We start from the raw sequence: 11,864 nt of genomic DNA, 5'->3' as shown, positions 1-11,864 counted from the left end.
TGTAGCGGCTTAATACAGTGTGTATTCAATCTGGACTAGGTCCCGGGGTTTTTCTGCATTTGTGGTTTCCTCGTTAACAAAATTCTGGTGTCTGTGTTATTTCTATTTCCGCATTATATTTGTTTATATAATTGAAATAATACAGGTTGTGTGTTTGAATCAATCAATTGGAAATCCTACCTTTGGTTGTTGATTGATATTGATTGATCCTTGGACATTGGTCTTTGGTACTGTCCAAGTTATTCCTTGTGTTTTATTAGAGACTCGCTGATTTCTATTAGCTTGAGTGAATCAAAACAAGAGAGAGATATTAACTCCTTGAGATACTTTTATCTAGATTGAGTCTGACTGTCTAGTTGATTCTCTAGTAAGTGTTTCGGAGTTAGTCCATACATATTGCTAATAGAAATATTGGGTGGTGTTGTTAGACCCCCGCTTTTTCAATTGGTATCAGAGCAGGAAAACACCTTAAACCTAATAAGTTTGTGTTTGATCGTTCCTTAAAAATTGTCCCATGGGAAATTTCTTTGGAAAACTAGCTCTTGGCATCTGTAGCGCACGACAGATTTCCTTAAAGATTGTTCAAAGATTATTATGGTTAAAACCTCTGGGTTCTCATAATGATCTTACTTCATCTAAAAGGAAAGATTTAGATGTTAAGAATCAATTAGAAGGAAAAAATAAAAAGAAGGAAAGATTGAGAAAACGCTCAACACGCTCAAGGATATGGAACCTCACTAGATTAACTCTTAATCTCTTTGAGGAATACTATCGTAACAGATCAATTTATAAAGATATATTTAAAGCATTCGAAGGCGTTTTTAAATTCTTAGAATAACTTAAATATGTTAAGTATAAGAATTATTCCGAAAAGGGTTCTGTATGTGTTAAATCTGTTAATACTGTGCAACTTAGAAATCGGAAGTATCCTTCTTCTAGTCAGAACAAACAAAGGATAGAAAGCTATAACTGCCCTGACTATCATCATTACTTTGATTATACTACAGGGACTGTTCACACCTATCAACCAGAAATGTCGCATGAGAATTCCTCTGCGCATTATGCCTCTTGGTAACAATGATGGCAATTCCCCATTTGTATATATCTTGGAATGGGGCAAGAAAATGGTTTGAGTCTTGTACAATTTTGTTAATTGTGTTTAAACATCAATTTTAGCTTTCTATTGCATCTGTTGTCATTCACATGTGTGTTGTTACGGAATGCATAACCTTTAATGTGCATAAGAAAGAAATCCCATCTTTCTTATGTGAGTCTCGGTTCGTGAACAGGTCCAAACCCATTTGTGGTCTTATAAAGAAGAAGTTCGCGCACCCTAGTCTTCTTCATCACCCGTCCGCATACGTGAACTTCTAGGATTTTGTGTGTTTCCTCCATTGAAGCTTCATTGGAAAAATTGAAAGAAATGGTGTTCAAGATTCAATCCAAGTAAGTAATTTTCTCTTGATCATTTCATATTTCAAATCCCATGATGAATTCTAGAAGCACTAAAAGGAATTCAAAAAACCCAAAAATCTCTATCTTGAATTCTCCTTGTGACCAAAACTCTCTTAGAATTAGGTTTGTGGATGATTCTTGTGTTAGAGTGTTTGATAAGAGTGCTTCAAAAGGTTTCATCCTATAAAAGAAATTGGATTTTTATAGTGGGCATTAAGAGGATTTGGTATTCTTTAAAAATTCAAGCTTGTAAATATCTTTGATGGTCTTGGTCAAGGATTTGATTCTCTTACAAGGATTTTCTATGCCAATATTCATGATGTTGATTACAACAAGATGGAATTCAAATCCATGATTAGTAGAGAAAGGTTCTTGTTGATAGAGAATTAATTTCAAGGATTACCAAAATCTCGTTGGGGAACGTACGTCTTCCTAGACCAAGTGATGAACGTCCATCTTGTGATGATATCTCGGTTGGGCTTTGTGGAAAGAAGGTCGTTTGGAGTCAAGGAAAGTTCCCTACTAATGATCTTAGTATTGCTTTGATGGCGTTTGGAAAACTTGGTATCCCCAATCTTTGTCCCTCCACAAATTGAAAATTCTTCATGGAGTCACGAGTTTGCGGAATTGGTCTATTTCCTTGATTCGGGTATTTCAAGTCTCGATATTTGTGGTTTCATTATCTCTCAAATGATTTCGATGACTTCACCCATGAAGATGTTGGGTTACCTTTGCTTGATTATTCAAATTTTCCGTGATCGTGCGTAGGTGTGATTCAATTGGCAACTCTCTTGGGGTCCCCAAACCGGTTCGTCTGTGTACCTTTAGGCGCATAAGGGAAAATGCGTGCAAGCGACAAAGAATCGCTTCTCTTGATTTTAGTGATCCTACTACCATGAGCCTTCTTCTAAAGATTCATAAAGGTGTGTGTAAGGTTGATTCAAGAGTGAAGTGTGTTCAAGAACAATTGTCTTTGGTTGCAACGAAGTTTCCCGAGCCTGAGGAAGAATTGAACATAATTAAAGCATCTTGGAATGTCACCGATGAGGAAGAAGATGCGTAACATGTGTTCTTGATTATTGCCTAGTATGTCTTGTTTTTGGCTTAGTTGGAAGAATAACTAGTGCTTTGAATAGCGATGATTGTGATTACACATAGCTATTATTTTCATCTTCTTGTTTTTAGGTTTTTTGGTTTAAAATTCTGAAACTATTTGGAGGATGATGTTTTGTAATATTTTTGATTTTTTTATATTGCAACTTGTTATGGGATATTTGTGTTTACGTCCGTGAACTTTGTTGTCCCATATTTTCTCAAAAGTAAAGTCGTTCATGATCGATATTCATGTATTGGTTTAAGAATGAATAGACTTTTGACATATACAAAAGTTAAGCCTATATTGTCAACCCTTGACGGAAGATAGGTTAAAATATTTTGTATCCAAGGATTATTGCTATTGCATATGATTGTGCAAAAGAATGAATCCTTGTGTATTCCACGGTATAGATCTTCATTGATCCATCTTTTTGTATTACCGTAAGTTTCCATGATGTGTCTTATGTTGAGCACGATACAACTAAGTTGATTATTCTTGATTAGCTTGGTTGGTTTTTCCGTGAGGTACGTTATGTTGAGCATTTAGAACTAAATTAATCATCTTCTTGGTTATTTAGTTATTAGTCCACAAGTTCTCTTGTGTTGAGTACATGATCGATTAATTCAATCACTCTCTTGTTTGATTAACTTAGTCGTTGCTCCGTAAATTTACTTATGTTGAGCATAATGAATTAAATTGATCACTTTTGTGGTTAATTTGATTATGTATTCCGATTGAATTATTCATGGGTTTTCTTATGATTAATTTGATTGAGTGTTGGATATAAAAATCATTCTCATGGTTTTGGTGTCCAATAAAATCCTTCGTTTCTCTTGAAATTAAGGTTGCTCGTTGTAGTTCCCTTGGGAATGACATCAAATGGGGGAGAGTTCTTTTGAACCTGTGCTTAATGGTCATATATTGAGGGGTGTGCGGCTGCGGAATTTTAGATGGGTTATCTTGTATCTTTAAACTCCTTGATGAAGAGAACCAGAAGTATGGCAAGTGCCAAGTCCGCAAACTCAGTCCGCGAACTGCCGAAGTTCTCAAACCCGAGAATTTCTGCTGGAGTTGACAAACTACTTGCGTGAGCCAAGGACGCGAACCAGCGTAGTTCTCGAACCCGAGAACTTTGTTGATCAAGAGAACCAGAAGTATGGCAAGTGCCAAGTCCGCAAACTCAGTCCGCGAACTGCCGAAGTTCTCAAACCCGAGAATTTCTGCTGGAGTGGACAAACTACTTGCGTGATCCAAGTCCACGAACCCAGTTCTCGAACCCAGTCCGCGAACCCAGTCCTCGAACCCAGTCCGTGAACCGGCGTAGTTCTCGAACCCGAGAATTTCTGCTGGAGTTTGTAAACTCTATCCGTAGTCTTAAGTCCGCGAACCTAGTCTGCGAACTTGAGAAGGTTATATATCTAAAGATGATTTCTGAACTTAATCTTAAAAGACTAAGGAATGCATTTGCAAATCGTGGCTATTAAAGTTCATGAACCGATTCGAGTGAATCAAATCATATTTGCTTCAATTGTGTCTTGTGTAGTTACATAAGATTTCCTTGCAATTGAACAACTCTCTTAACTAGTTCATTTGAGTCAATTGAACTAGTTATGGTGAATAAGAACATGGTTGGTATGAAATGCTCATATGGTTAACCTCTTTGGGTAGACTATTGTTGAACCAACAATGTACACGTTTGGGTGCGGTTAACAAACCTAGAAGCGTACAGTCATTTGTGTACAACAAGCTAAGTTTTCGATCTAACGGTTGAGAAATATTAGCTTGAATCTAAATCAGGTTTTCATCTAATGGTGAATATTGATTTCTTTGTAACTAAGGCAAAACCCTGATTTGAAAGGCTATACAAAGGAGACATCTAGTATTGTGCAAAACTAATCCCCACACCTTACGTGTGATACTAGTTTGCGTGCTAGAGTCGTTTCTCCTTTAACCTTTGGTTTTCTTCTTCTAAAACCAGGTTAACGACTTAAAGACTTCATTGGGATTGTGAAGCCAGACCGATACTACTTTTATCGTAGTTGTGTGATCTGATCTTGCATCTTCTATCGTAACAGTACAATCATATTGATTGGCTTGAGATCGTGAGAGTTCTCCGATAGGCAAGATATAAAAAGTAATCACAAACACCTTCGTCTCATCGTTTGTGATTCCACGATATCTTGTTTCGCTACCATACAATTAAGATTGTTGTGAGGTGATTGATTAATCTAGGTTGTTTTTCGGGAATATAAGACCGGATTATCAATTGGTTCCTGTTCACCTTGGTTATTATCAAAAGATAGAACAAAAAATTTTAGGGTTTTTCTGTGGGAGACAGATTGATCCTTTGATAGACTTGTCTATGTGAGACAGATTTGTTTATTGTTAAACCATACGATTTTGGGTCGTAGCAACTCTTAGTTGTGGGTGAGATCATCTAAGGGAATCAAGTGCACAGATCCTGCTGGGATCATAGGCGTAGGGAGTACAACTGTACCTTGACAGTGGGAGACTGATTGGGGTTAAATTATAGTCCAGTCCGAAGTTAGGTTGGAGTAGGATAGTGTTTGTAGCGGCTTAATATAGTGTGTATTCAATCAGGACTAGGTCCCGGGGGTTTTCCGCATTTGTGGTTTCCTCGTTAACAAAATTATGGTGTCCGTGTTATTTCTATTTCCGAATTATATTTGTTTATATAATTGAAATAATACAGGTTGTGTGTTTGAATCAATCAATTGAAAATCCGACCTTTCATTGTTGATTGATATTGTTGATCCTTGGACATTGGTCTTTGGTACCGTCCAAGTTATTCCTTGTGTTTGATTATAGACTCGCTGATTTCTATTAGCTTGAGTGAATCAAAACAAGAGAGAGATATTAACTCCTCGAGATACTTTTATCTATATTGAGTCTGACTGTCTAGTTGATTCTCTAGTAAGTGTTTCGGAGTTAGTCCACATAGATTGCTAATCGAAATATTGGGTGGTGTTGTTAGACCCCCGCTTTTTCAGATACAAAATCAGATTGATTCAAAAGAATCAGTTCATGAACATTTTAGCCACGGTTTGCAAAGTTTGCATTCCTTAATCTATAAATGTATTTGATCATGAGTATGAAATCATACTTAACCGATTTTAGAAATTGAACCACTTAAATTTGCAAACGGATTCGCGAACTTAATTTCCGGACATTGGTCACAAGCAATAGGGCTGAACATGGTTCCGGTTAACCGTTGGAAACCGACCGAACCATGCCAAGAAGAAAGAAACCGAACCAAACCATTTAGATTTGGATTGGTTTGGTAAAAAAAGTTGAAAAACCGACATTACTGGTTTGGTTTTGGTTTGACCTGAAAACCGAACCAAAAACCATTGGGGAACCGATTAATTTTTAAACTTAGTTTTTACCGTCGATTTAAAAGTATTAGATTCTACCCATTGATTTAGAGGATAAATAGAAACCCTAAATCTAATATTTCATTATGATACTCTCCCTCTTTCTCTTTCTCTCAGCCGCCTCCCTTCTCCACCCCCAACTACAGCTGCTGCTACTCGACTTTTTTCTTCCCGTCTTCCTTCTTTTTTATTTGTCAATAACTAAATTAAGATATATTATATATCTTCTTTTGCTCTCTACAATTAGAGTAAGCTTTAACTATTCTTGATTTTTCTTTTTTTGTCTGTATATTTGTGTAAACCAATACTATCGGCAACTACGATTTTTTTATCTATAAATTTGTGTTTTTTTTTGGTTTGACATAATTATTGGTTAACCAAAAACCACTGGGACAAACCGAAACCAACTGGAACCATTTGGAAACCGAACCAATGGTTAATGGATTGGTTTGGTTTAGATTTTTAGAAACCAATAGTATTGGTTTCGGTTTTGGTTTGGTTAGAAACCGAACCAAAACCGACCATGAACAGCCCTAACAAGCAATGTTCTGAAAACCGGTCCGGACGTCGAACCAATAAAATTATTTGGTCAAGGTCATATGGTTCAACCCGAATTTACCGAGTCAAATATAAAATACTCTAGTTAAAACACTAGTACTACTTCTTGTTTTTTGACACGACTAGTATTAGTTCTTGCCCTTATCCTATTGGGAACCTAGTTGTACAGCCTTATAGTTATTTCTACCCATCTCCCTACTTAAGCTCCCTTTCCTCCTCTTTACATATCTCTGCATATTCGTGGTTCATAGATCCACTTGCTTTTGGTTTTCGTCTTTATCATTTGGTGTTTGTTTCTTTTCTTTTTGACACAATTACGTCTCATGATGAGTATCCACATCTAAAGAATCATCTTGATTTTATTTATTTTACAACTTATTTTATCGGTGTTGTTTTTCACTGCCCTTAATTTGATCAAGAAAGTATATGTTTGATTTTTTTGTTTTTAGTTCACAGGTTTTTTAATCTAACGAAGGTGAGCCTAATGTATTAGAGTGGGTGTGTTTTGAAAGGTGAATCTCTCAAAATCTAACTCCAATTCGTGTTTGTCTAGTCAAAATTAAATCTGAATTACAAACCTCGATCTGATTATCCAATTACTGGGATCCCCATTGATATAATTGAAGAAGATGAAGGAAATTGATTAGATAACAGCTTTGTTTTTAAATTCTTCAAATAAGGCTAACCATTTCACGGTGATTCTTAGATATCACTTTCACTAAAAAGCATGATTCTTTCTTTTGAGAAGATTCAGAAGAAGCAATTTTTATTTTTGATGAATTTCTTTTCCGAGCCAAACCAGTTAGAATGTTACTGGGTCGTGTGGGTTACTGGTCGGATCGCCCAGGTCACCCTGTTTACAAGAAATAAGTCGGTTTTTGACAAAGTTACTGGGTCAGTGTTCAACCGGACCGGAAAAGTGACTGGATCGCCGATTCACCGGGATGACCGGCCGGTCCGATTTTCAGAACACTGGTCACAACCCAACAGTTTGCAAATGGGTTCACAAACTTTAGATCCGGACCGAACTCAATTGAAAGCTTTTGCGAACGGGTACGCAAACTTGGTTCCCGGACTTCAACAGTTAAATCAGTTTGCGAGCGGGTATGCAAACTTAAGTACCCTGACTTAAACTGTTGAATAAGTTTGCGAACGGGTATGCAAACTTCCGGTCCTGTATTCCGTCAAAACAGTTTGTACACATAGTACACAAACTGTAATATATCCATACATGGGTTTTAGCACTCAACTCCCATTTCAATCATTGAAACATTCTTAGAAGACGACAATAGCTGTCTCAAACCAACTATTAGCTTATAAGCAATTTTCAAGTGATCGAATGATCAACAAGAAACATTCCGAGCCTACATCAAATGACCGTCTCACACAAATCATGTAAGATGTTACCAGGTGATTTTCACATGATCATCTTTTGACTTTCGTCAATAATAATGATGAACGTGGTTAAAGCAAAAATCTTTCCAACACATATTTCGAGAAAGATGTATGCTAATTAAACTCAAATCGAAATATCAAATGTGTATAATGTAAATTCTATATAGATATGCGACTTTTGTCTCAATAGGAGATAAAATAGAATAGACTTCTGAGCAATAGATGAGTTCAAGTCTCCACATACCTTTTGTTGATGAAGTTCCACAAGTTCCTTTTAGTAGTTCTTCGTCTTCAATCGATGAACGACGTGATGTCTAAAGCTCAACTACACATTCTATCCTAATCCGAGACATAGATATAACTAGATTGGAAATCAAGACTTATAGTTTTGACAACTAAACTTGACAAACAAGCTTGACATAGCAAAGCTTGTGAGTTCGACCGAGCAGTGCTCTAACAATTTCTTCTGATAAAGAAACCAAAAGTCCTTGCTCGACTTCTACAGATCGTGATGATAAGCCTTGTTCGATCACATATGAAACAGATCATGACGAAGGCAATCTGCCTAAAATCATCTAGCCAAAAGTGAATGAAAAACCTTCTTCCACTACTATTGATGATTAGACGAAATCTGATTCAAAGGAAATTTGAACCAATTTCGTGCAAAGGATCATAAGAAATATAACTTTCATTCTCTTGACAAGAAACTTGCGATGCTTCAAAATACACTTGTAAAAAGTGTTAAAAGAGGTATATTGTTTTAAGAGGCTGAAAGACCTTTCTACTAGAAAGATAGATCATGCCCCAAATGGATAGTATCAACTCGATTTGTTCAAACAAAAGAGTTGATGATCGATTCTGGAAGAAGATCCACCTCACTCGTGTTGAAACAGTCTTAATTCACATGATGTTATTCTTCCTGTGAAAAATATCTAGAAGAAAGGAAATGAGATAATTTCTGCCAAGAAAGTCAATCATTAAAGGGTCCCAATATCCTTAATTGCTTCTGATGATCGAACTGATATCTATCGTAAGGAAATCCTTAGAATGGGAAGATCATATGAAAATCTCATTAACATAATAGACAAAGATTTTTATACTTCTGAAAACTCTCACATCAGTTCACTTTCTCCTCATGATCCTACTTGCATCATCACAGGGAAAGATCAGAGTCTAGGGAGAAAAATATTCCCGTGGGAAGAAATCTCCAAAAAGGAACATGAACAATATTTCTGATACTCGTTGTAAGAATGACAAAGCTTTGTCCAATACAACTTAATTGTATGGAGATTGTGCATCCTCATCTAGTTTTGTGCTCATATTATTCAGGATGAGAAATCACATGAAACGAAAGCACATGTATTGTGTCTGTAAATATCAAAAAATTCATGACAAAAATTGGTAACTGCGAATCCATGTTGTCTTAAGTTCATGTCAACACCGTTTTCCGGTAATTAGGGTTTATTTAAAATTTTTGGTTTTTACTTGATACCCAATGAAGAATATTCTCTTATTAACTTGAGGATTTCTGACAAAGTCCTACGGGAATAAAAAAACTTTATTTACGTAAATCTCTTTGATATTTCTGGTCCGAAAAATATTTTCTTATTAACTTAAGGATATTCCCTTATATGTATTAAGAAACCCTGGCAAATACTTATTTAAGAATCCTTCAAAAATGCCTCCAATAACCCGTAGTTTTACAAAGGCAAATAAAGAGGAAGTTCGAAAAGTTAAGGAGTGTCAATGAATCAATACAAAAAGGAAGAAGAAGGTTGTCTCCAAAATCATGTCTGACTATGATTCTAACAGTTGTATAGGATCTCAAGAGGAGTCTTGTCTACTTTATTTTGATTTTCAAGATCTGATTGTAACCAAGTGGATACCCACTGATGGGATGGTGGATTTCATCAATGGTTTTGTAGAAATGAGAACCAATCTCATAATATCGGTTCAGATTCAAGATTGGCTCAAAGATAGGATTAAAGACACAACGGCGAATCTAGCAGAGATGAAACAACAAGTTGAGAAACTTGAAAAACAAGAGATGATTGCAGAAAAGTCTCTCGAGACATGTTTCAAGAGTTTGAAAGTCACAATGATGCTATTATCAATTTATGTTTACATAAGTTGTTTATATGATATAATATGTGAGTTTCGTCTTTAGGCTTTTACTATTGGCACATAATAGCTAAAATCGGTTAAACCTTTTCTCTGGTAATTTTTTTTTTTGATATCTTTTGTTTTGCAGGGGAATAACAATTAACATGGGAAGAGTTCTTATTAAACTAGTGCTTAATGATATATCTTTGTGGGGAGAGTGGTTTTGGAAATCGAGGGAGGAATTATTCTTATAATCTTCCTGATATGAAAACTATGTTAATTGTGATCTTAGTTTGTCATATCAAAGCGTAAGGTAACAATTTTGTTTTAGTTAATATTCTTCCTATTAAGAAAATATTATTTAATTTCCTATTCTTTGTTTTTTCTTAAGGAAATTCGGTGCAATTGTTATATTTACATTATTATGTTTGGATTGTTTTGTTTCAATTGTTTCCGGTTAAGAAAAACTGAGTCAATTCCGATTTTTGTTTTTGCTTAACTAAAAATGGGTCATTTTTTTAGTCAATTTGATTCCCGATAAGAAAAACTAAGTTAATTCTGATCTTAGTAATTTATGCTTATCAAATGAAGGTTAGATTACTCAAGTCTAATCGATTCCTTGATGAGAAAAATAGTTAACTAACCTAGTTTTTGTCTTGTCTAAAAGTGGGTGCATTTATTTTATGAATAATTGGAACCTTATAAGATAAATTGTGTGAATTCTAATCTCAGTTGAGTCTTATCTAATAAAGAGATTATACATACATAATCGGTTCGGTTTCGTAACTAAGTTATCTTAGTTGACTTATCGGACTACGAAAAAAATTGCCTCGTGCAATTGTTTCCTTGATAACGTGCTAAAACAAGATTACTTAGGTAGTTTCGGTTTTAGTATTGCTTATCTAAAATGGTATGTGGAAACTTATTGCTTAAATTTTATAGGTTGTATAAGTTCTGATGAATTTGTAAGATCCTTTCGGTTTGCTCTTATGTTTATTCGTTTCCTTTTCATTTTTGTGACAAAAAAGGGAAAAAATATATGGTGTAAACAAGTGATTTATGATCACTGGGAAAGGACATATGTGCTTAAGCATTATATTTAATGAAAGAGTAAAGCATAGACTAGATGCATAAAGTGACTTGATAGGATATATATTATGTGAATAAAACATCTAGCAAGAATCTGTTTTGTGCAACATCCTTAATTAAGAATCCCAAACCATGTAGTTCAAAAATGCATATGTTATCTCTAGTAAATTTTAGCAATAAAAATAAGTTCTTTTTAAGTACCTATGGCGTCATATGCAAAACCCTAATGAGTTTACATTTGCTATCATTAGTTTGAATAGTAGAATCACCAGTACGAGAAATGGATAAAATCTTACCCCCACCATGAGATTAAAAAAAACCACTATAAGATTTAATATTTTCTAGGAGAGAATCATCACTGGTCATGTGGTTTGTAACACTAGAGTCTTGAATCCATTGTGCAACAATAGACAAAAAAGTATTCTCCTTAGCAGAAGTTGAATTCATCTCAATTCCTACAAAAGATTTTTGCACTGAGCTGGTGTAAATTTTTTTCAGGTGTATATTTGTGGTAACACATACTAGCAGAATATCTATTCATCCATAGATTCGACATTCAACCTATGATTAATCTATCATACCACCGCCATCAGAAGAAATATTTCCAAAATTATGTCAATTCTTAGAAGAACCACCACCACTGCTTGATCCATGAGAATAAGTGTTATTCTTGAAATTCCCCGAGTTAGAGTGACTCATTTTCTTCTTGAAACCTTCATTACCACCAGCGTTGGTATTTGTGTTATATATAGTAGTAGAATGTTGCATTATCA

This window comes from Papaver somniferum, chromosome 3, assembly GCF_003573695.1.
Source record: "Papaver somniferum cultivar HN1 chromosome 3, ASM357369v1, whole genome shotgun sequence".
In the NCBI taxonomy this organism is placed as follows: domain Eukaryota; kingdom Viridiplantae; phylum Streptophyta; class Magnoliopsida; order Ranunculales; family Papaveraceae; genus Papaver; species Papaver somniferum.
Note: the sequence above shows the minus strand (reverse complement) of the source record.